The sequence below is a fragment of the Lactuca serriola genome, chromosome 8 (genome assembly GCF_051521515.1).
Source record: "Lactuca serriola cultivar US96UC23 chromosome 8, Lser_US96UC23_V15, whole genome shotgun sequence".
Lineage (NCBI taxonomy): Eukaryota > Viridiplantae > Streptophyta > Magnoliopsida > Asterales > Asteraceae > Lactuca > Lactuca serriola.
In genome coordinates, this window is record NC_136415.1 from 189,268,759 (window position 1) to 189,276,471 (window position 7,713).

Sequence of the window (7,713 nt, forward strand, 5' to 3'; positions counted from 1 at the left end):
ATAACATTGAAACACAGACATACCTGCCATATTTGCAGTAGCAGACACATCATCACAAGCAGAATTCTCACTAATGAGACGCAAAAACTTAGAATATTGCTCACCAGTGAGAAAGTGAGCATCACTCCCAAGACCAGACTCAGAAGAAACAGACTTGCTATTGTTAGCACTAGCAGAAGAAGAATTCACAGAAACAGATTTGTTTTGATTATTATTTTCGTTTTTAAATTTAAAATCCTCTGGATAACCAATTAGTTTATAACATCTTTCTATCGTGTGACCTTTAAGATTGCAATGTTTGCATTGTAATCTTTGGTTCTTAAACCTAACTTGATTTTGCCCTCCTTTAAAATCATTAACTTTGCTATTAAACACATAAACTTGTGGTTTTGAAGAAACAGTAGACCCAAGAGACCCATTCTTTTGAAGAGACTCCTCTCTAGAAAGAATAGAGAAGGCAGATTTAACATTGGGTAAAGGTTCCATCAAAAGAATGTGACTCTTGACTTGATTATAAACATCATCAAGTCCACTAAGAAATTGCATTAACTTCATCAATTTTGAATGATCATTAAGTTTTGTAGCTGCCTCACACACACATTCAGTTAAACTAGTTAAGCCATAAAACTCTTTCCACAAAGAATCTAGTTTATTAAAATAATCAGAAAGAGAAGAACCATTTTGTTTTAATGTGTTAATCTGCTGATGAATATTAAAAATTACTGACCCATCAGATTTATTATACGTTTCAAACAATTCATCCCAAATATCTTTAGCCTTATCTGAATACACATGACTAGCATATATAGTTTCAGAAATTGACCCTAGAATCCAATTACAGACAACAACATTTACACGTTCCCATTTAGAGGCTTTAGCTTTCTCAGTACTTTCAAGAGTAATCGTACCATCCACAAAGCCCAATTTATTTCTAGCTTTAAGACCTCTAGACATAGCACTACGCCACAACCGATAATTCTCATTACCAGTCAGTTTAACAGTTATAATAGATGTTACAGTATTATCAGAAGGATGGACGTATAAAGGATCATCAAAATCAACAGGAGTTTCCTTAGGAACACCACTCCCTTCAGAAGTTTCACCAGCCATAGTAAATCACGAAAAAAACAATCAAAGAAACCAAATAGCAAAACAGATCAAGAACAAAAAACCAACACTAGTGTTGACTTAAAGTCCAGATGGTCACCACAGTATGTCGGGGCCCAAGACAATCAACACAGTGTAAAAAAAACAGAACAACTTCAAGAAGCAATCAACCAATAACAGATGTACTCAAAGCATCAGAAATTTCCAGATCTACAGCTAGAAAGCAGAAAGAAGGGAACGAGAAACCCTCACAGTGCAATAGGCAAATAAGATTGACTACGTCGACTCCCTAAATTCGTTTCCTACAAGGGTTTATCAGTGATGAAATCTGACCCCAAGAGGATTATTTCAGATTAATAGGGATTGATCGATTACGTTGGAGAGTTTTAACCTTCTACACAGCAACGCTCAGTCAGATCTCGAATCACAACATCCCTGAAAGATTAAACACAAAAATCTCACAGTACCAAGATCTCTATAACTAGATTCTAGATTTAGGGAAATAAAACAAAAAAAACCCTAAACTGAACTCATTCAATCACAAAAAAAAAGTATACCTTTCACAGATTGTCAAAAGTAGAAACACGAGAAGACGAAAAAGAAGCGACCGTCAGGATCAACGAAGACGAGCCTTAAGCTCTGATACCATGTTAAAAAACTCACAAGACAAATTTCCCAACATCACCATTTCTCATATCAGTTTAAGATCAAGAAACAGGTCGTTTTCAATTTACTTACAAATCAAAATTCACTACATAAACACTCAGATTGTCACTCAACCTAATCTACTTCTAACAATCGAATATGAAAGAGAACTAATTACAAAACCTTTTTCATACTCAAATATAACAAAATAGACGTATATATCAAGCTAACAACTAAGAACTCTCGAGAGATAAGAACGAGAGAAACCCTAGATCTGATATCTTCTTTTTGAACTAAAATGTAGTCCAGAACCTTCTCTTTCTCTATTTATATCTTGGATCAGACCCACGAATATAATCCGAACCAGACTTGACCCAGATCCAACCCGCGCGTTTTCTATAACCTGCATACACTTATCATCTTTACAGAATACAGTATTTACACAATATACCCTTCACAACTTTCTTAAAATAAATATGAGATTGTAAGAAGACAAATGAACATTTTTAAGCCCGGTTTTAAACCGGGTCTTTTACTGACAAAAAGAGCTCGGTTCACTATAATATAATCGGATCATATAACATTTTCAATGTCACTTCCCTACACATGTTAGCAATGTTTTAAAAACCCGATTTTTAGTTAAACCGGTACGGAGACCAGTTTCCGGTTCAACCGCTGGGTCAACCGGTTTTTATAATTTTCATCTTTTTTTCTATTTTTCTACACATAGGTACATATATAAATCATGAATTTGAGGTTTACTAGTTCAAACATTAAAAATATATATAAAAATAAGTTGTATATCAATCTAAATACATTAAAATTACGCATAACCATAAGTTTTAGTGTTTTTACATCAATCCATACACGTCAAAAAGAAAATAAATATAATACCGAAACAAAATATAATTTTAGATGAATACAAACATATCAAAAGACATTATAACATTACCGTATATTTTTATTTAGAGGAAAACTAAATAGATTTGGAAAAAATCACCAAAGTTTATTATGCAAATAATTATTTTTCCATGTGTTTTTATTCGGTTTAACCGGTTCAACCAGATTTTCCTAAAAACCGGCCGGTTCAATCCAGTTCAGAAATTAACATAAAACTGGTGATAATTGAACCGCTTTCTCCTTCGGTTTCCGGTCCAACCGGTTCAACCGGCCGATTCAAACCGGTTTTTAAAACATTGCATATTAGAACCCGGTTTCCATGTATATAACCAAGTCTTATAAGAGTCTCAACGTTGTTGTCATATGCAAATCAAAGCCGGTTACTTGATTAACAACCGGGTCTTTTAGTACATTAATATATATATATATATATATATATATATATATATATATATATATACTAACAAATTATGTAGGTTACAACTATTATATAGCTACTTCTGAATTCAATAAATAAAAAGTCTAACTTAATTTCTAAATGAATTTTTACATATTAACATCACTAACAACCTATCTTACAAAACATCTAAGGAGATCTCAAATGTACCCGGCAGAGACATCAACTTCTTTGCGATTGCTAAGCTTGAAAAGATGGAAGTGTTGATCCTGAAAGTGATGAGATACAACAATTATTTAACTAATATGTTAGCATACTATAAATCAAAGTCCCAACAAAGTATAAATCACGTTTTCAAGTTTCACCTAAATATTTCCAATAACACAAACTTCATATATAGTTATCTTAAACATAAGAAAGGATGTGAGTACTTTTTCTATGATACCAAACAACTCTAATGAATATAAATTAATTTCCCCCATACAATGTCAAAAGTTAAAAATCAAAATTGGATATGCAAATATTCCAATTAATTAGTTATTAAAAAAGATATTAACAACCTACATATTGGCTAAAAAAATATTCATGGATGCTTTCATTACCTAAAGGTTATAGTGCAACCGAGTCTTTTACTTCGTTTTAATATTTTTTTACAAAATTATAGCCTTGTTACCAATGTCCTTATTGTTAGAGTTGTTACATTTATGTATTTGCATTTCATATACCCAAATAAAAAAAACCTTCTATTGATTTTCAATTCATTTCTACATATTTACATCTAAGAACACTAGGATCCAACATTTTAAAAGATGTTAACATATGTACCCCAATTGAAGGATGTGCATACAAAGACACATCTGCTACATATATCAGCACCTACATTAGAGAAATCAAAGCACATTTAAGGAAACTACAAATGCAAAAAGGCTTTAAAACATAAACAAAATTACATACATTGCAACCCTCAGTCTTCAAACATGATCATCTTGAGCGCAGGTACTTCACTCCCTAACTGTTTATTTGATTCAACAACTAATAAATTCAAACATAAAATCAGTAATCACAAAAATGTAAGGATAATCCAGATTCTTACAATTTAGCAGCACTCATAATCAATGCTATTAGCCTCAGTCTTCTTATGCTATTTTAGTTCCTTTTAAAAACTCCATGTAACCTTTCATGCAATAAAATAGTAACCATGAGGTGTAGAAGAATCCATTTCTGCAACCACTTATGGGGCAGAAAATAGAAGAAGCATGGTATATCAACAAAATTTAATAAAATGGACAAATATATTGAAAAACTAAACCAACACTAGACACTAATGTCTATGAGACAGAAAATGGAAGTAGGATGCATATTGATAAGCTAAACCAACAAATAAAACAAAAATAAGAACTAAGCCAATATTGTAAAACTAAACATAGAAATAAATTTAAAAAAAAAAAAAAGTTAACCCGACAAGCATATTGTAAAAATAAAGCATTATAAATGGAAGTATGATGCTATATTGGTCATCAATGAAAATGTAAGCTTAATAAAAAGCATACCAATGTACCAATTGGATTCTTTTCTAGAAGAATGAGGGGACAAACTTGTCAAAGGAGTGTTAGTAACAAAAACAGATAAAACCTATTTGTTAAGTATATTGTCCAACATCAACCATTCAAAATTATAAAGCCTATTAAAAACATACCCAAAAAATGTAAGTAGGATGCTAGACTAGTAGACATTCTTTTGCCATATGCTTCAAAAAAAAAATTAATGCCATGAGTTTGTTAAGATGGTTAGTAAAAATATGCAATCATAAACAAATATTCAACTATGTCTAAAACAAAGCAATTAATTAATCACCATACAATATTTATACTTCTTTCCTCGAGGACCATAAATTAAACTTTTCACAAACCCCGTTTCCATAAGACTTGGGACTCCTGTAGTCCTATGCATTGTAAAACACACAAAAAAATGTGAATCAAAAAACTAAAAATTAATGAAAAGGTCATAAGAGTTTTCTTTATACCTTTCACTTGTTGAGTTGTACTGTTCATTCCTAACATCATACTTAGACCAAAATTAACAGATAAAACACATCTAATGGTTTTCACTTGTTGAGATGAAATCTCACATTGATTTTTCCTATAACTTTTCAAATATTGAGCAGTAAAAATTTAGGTTGAGATGAAATGGTATCTTATTGTAAGATGTGAAGTTCATTAATCAATGAAATAGAACATTTTTCAAGGTTTTGGTGTACAACAACAAATAAAAACAACACCAATGTCGATATATTTAAATGTAGCTCTTCCCTATGAGTGCGACTCTTCGATTCTCTGTTTATATGAGTTCAAAATCATATTAGTACGGGTTTTGTGAGTTCGAAAATCGAAATCGCATTTGATTATATGAAGAATTGTGGTCAGTTAATTGATTGGATTCGATAGCCAGATTAAACAGGGTAAGTTGTTAGTTTGTGATTGATTAGTGAATAAACCCTACAGTAAACTGTAAACTCTTCGAGACTATCAATAGTGCCGATAAAGATTCAACTCACTAAATACAATTACAAATTTGAAAGTAACTGGACAAACTTACATGAGATAGAAGACTAGTAGAGTGTATTAGATGTGAGAGAACAGACGGCAGTAATTTTGCTCCGACGGTGAGTCGTCAGGAGGAGAGAAGATGATGATCAGGGCTTTCTCGTTGTGTTTGGTCAGTGGGAGGGAAATTATGGTGGAAAATGGTAGTATGAAAATGGCGCTATTTTTCAATAAATTTCACGAAATTTAGGCGGCTTATTTTTCAGTATCGAAAATGATATGGAAATTTAGGCGGGCTGTAAATTAATTGATGTTTCTTACTCCTCAATTTATTGCTCGAGTTAATGTCATCAATTCCTTCCCTTAACAGAAATGTAATGCAATTAATAAAATATTTAACTTTAGTCATAAAAATAATTGATTAATCTTTCTATATATATTATTAACTTAAGTAAGTTTTTTTCTGAAGATTGGAGTCATTTTGAAATTTAATCTTAATAAAACGATTGATTTGTTAAATTTTCATTTCGTTCTAAAAAAATACATTATTACCTGTATTAACTTTTAACAATGTAATATTACTATCATCATGTTGTTATAGTCCGTGGATAAATTAGAACAATATAAATAATAATTATATTCAAAATATTTTATAGAAATTTATAAAAAGATGTTTATAAAAATGTAAAAAAAAAATGAGAACAAAATAAGTGGAATAGAAAATTATTTATAATGATAATTTTTTTCATGAAGGATCACTTAACTGATTACCAAACATTTTGTATTTCAAAATGTCTATTAATAATGTAAATTTTAAGGGACTTAAAAAAATATATTAAATTTAAATGTAAAATCATAGAAAAAAACATGTGTCGTTTTTAGAGATAGAAAAAATAAATAATTAAAAATTATAAAAAAATGACAAGTGGCAAAATTTCTACTCTCTTATTGGAAAAGATAGATTAAAGTAAATAGACAAAACTGTAAAAATGGTCTATCTGGTATGTCGAAAATTGTCATTTTTATCCAAAAAGGTTTGGATGACCAACATTTACAGATCTGGCTCACCGCCTGCCATGGAGGTTATATTTGGATTTACAGAGCTAGGGTTTGTAGTGTGGTCTTCGTTAGTATATGTAAACCGACGAGTTAACTCGATGTAGATATGTAAACTTGTGTAATCGTTTGCAGCTCTTCGATGTAAGATCTTAGAAAAGGGCTGACAACATAGATCTAAGAAATGGGTGATGATGCTCATCCGGCGGCGTGTGCAATTGTCAGTGTATGTAAATTGATCTGTATGAAAACCCTTGATGTTCATCATATCTTGAAGACAAAAACCATAGTTCTGGATAAGAAAGATGGCAACACTAGTGTTTCGTAAAATTAGAAGGGCGACAGCGCGAGGGGAGAATGAGAGAGACAGTGTCAGCGTTGGCGTAGAACGTTAAGTCGTCGGAGAAGGAAAGAGACGGTGTTGGTAGGACCAAATATAAAATATATTTTTTTATAACTGATTTAAGTTTCAAAAGTACACGTTGGGTGAATGTGGCTGCTAGGTACTTAATATGACATGTAAGAACTGAAATTTAGAGAAAGTTGACTTTTAGTCGGCTATTGACCAAAAGGGCAATGTGGTAATTTATGATAATTAGATGAGATAATGAAATTGTGACTTCATGAAAATGCCCAAGATAAGTTTAAGTCACTTAAAAGAGGTTAGATGAGTAAGTTCACGAGAAATAATGCATCGGGAAATGCATTTTCACTAAAAGGATAAAATTGGTATTTTTATGTTTTTTAGGCCAACTTTACGACTTTAAAGATTAAGACTATTAAGTCAGTGAGATATGACTTAATGAATTTGTAGAGTATGGTCCACCTTCGCGTGGATATAAAGAACATCAAAAACGGGAAAGAAACGAAGAAATCATGAAAGTTAGAAGTTGGGACAAAAATCTCCCAAAGCTGAAATGGAATAAGCCAAACGGCTGCTGTGATGCAGGTACCGTGTGTAACAAGCCAAAAAATTCAACAAAACTTTCATTTTTATTTAGCAAAAACCTCTAAGTATCATAAAAACCAAAACAAGAAATCACAGGTGTATCAATACAACTATCC

General features: G+C 31.5%; 1 long non-coding RNA gene across 6 annotated transcripts; it reads right to left on the bottom strand.

Annotated features, from left to right (window-relative positions):
• Positions 1–3,138: 3,138 nt before the first annotated feature.
• On the bottom strand, positions 3,139–5,845 carry LOC145071319 (uncharacterized). Of its 6 annotated transcripts, XR_013690389.1 has the most exons (8): positions 5,645–5,841; positions 5,073–5,382; positions 4,909–4,991; positions 4,746–4,796; positions 4,143–4,223; positions 4,004–4,061; positions 3,875–3,925; positions 3,139–3,318 (listed from the first exon to the last, which is right to left on the bottom strand). It is a non-coding gene; the product is annotated as an uncharacterized LOC145071319 (long non-coding RNA). The 6 variants fall into 6 exon arrangements; XR_013690390.1 differs by having other exon boundaries at positions 4,904–5,382; positions 5,645–5,845; XR_013690387.1 differs by having other exon boundaries at positions 4,909–5,382.
• Positions 5,846–7,713: the final 1,868 nt, after the last annotated feature.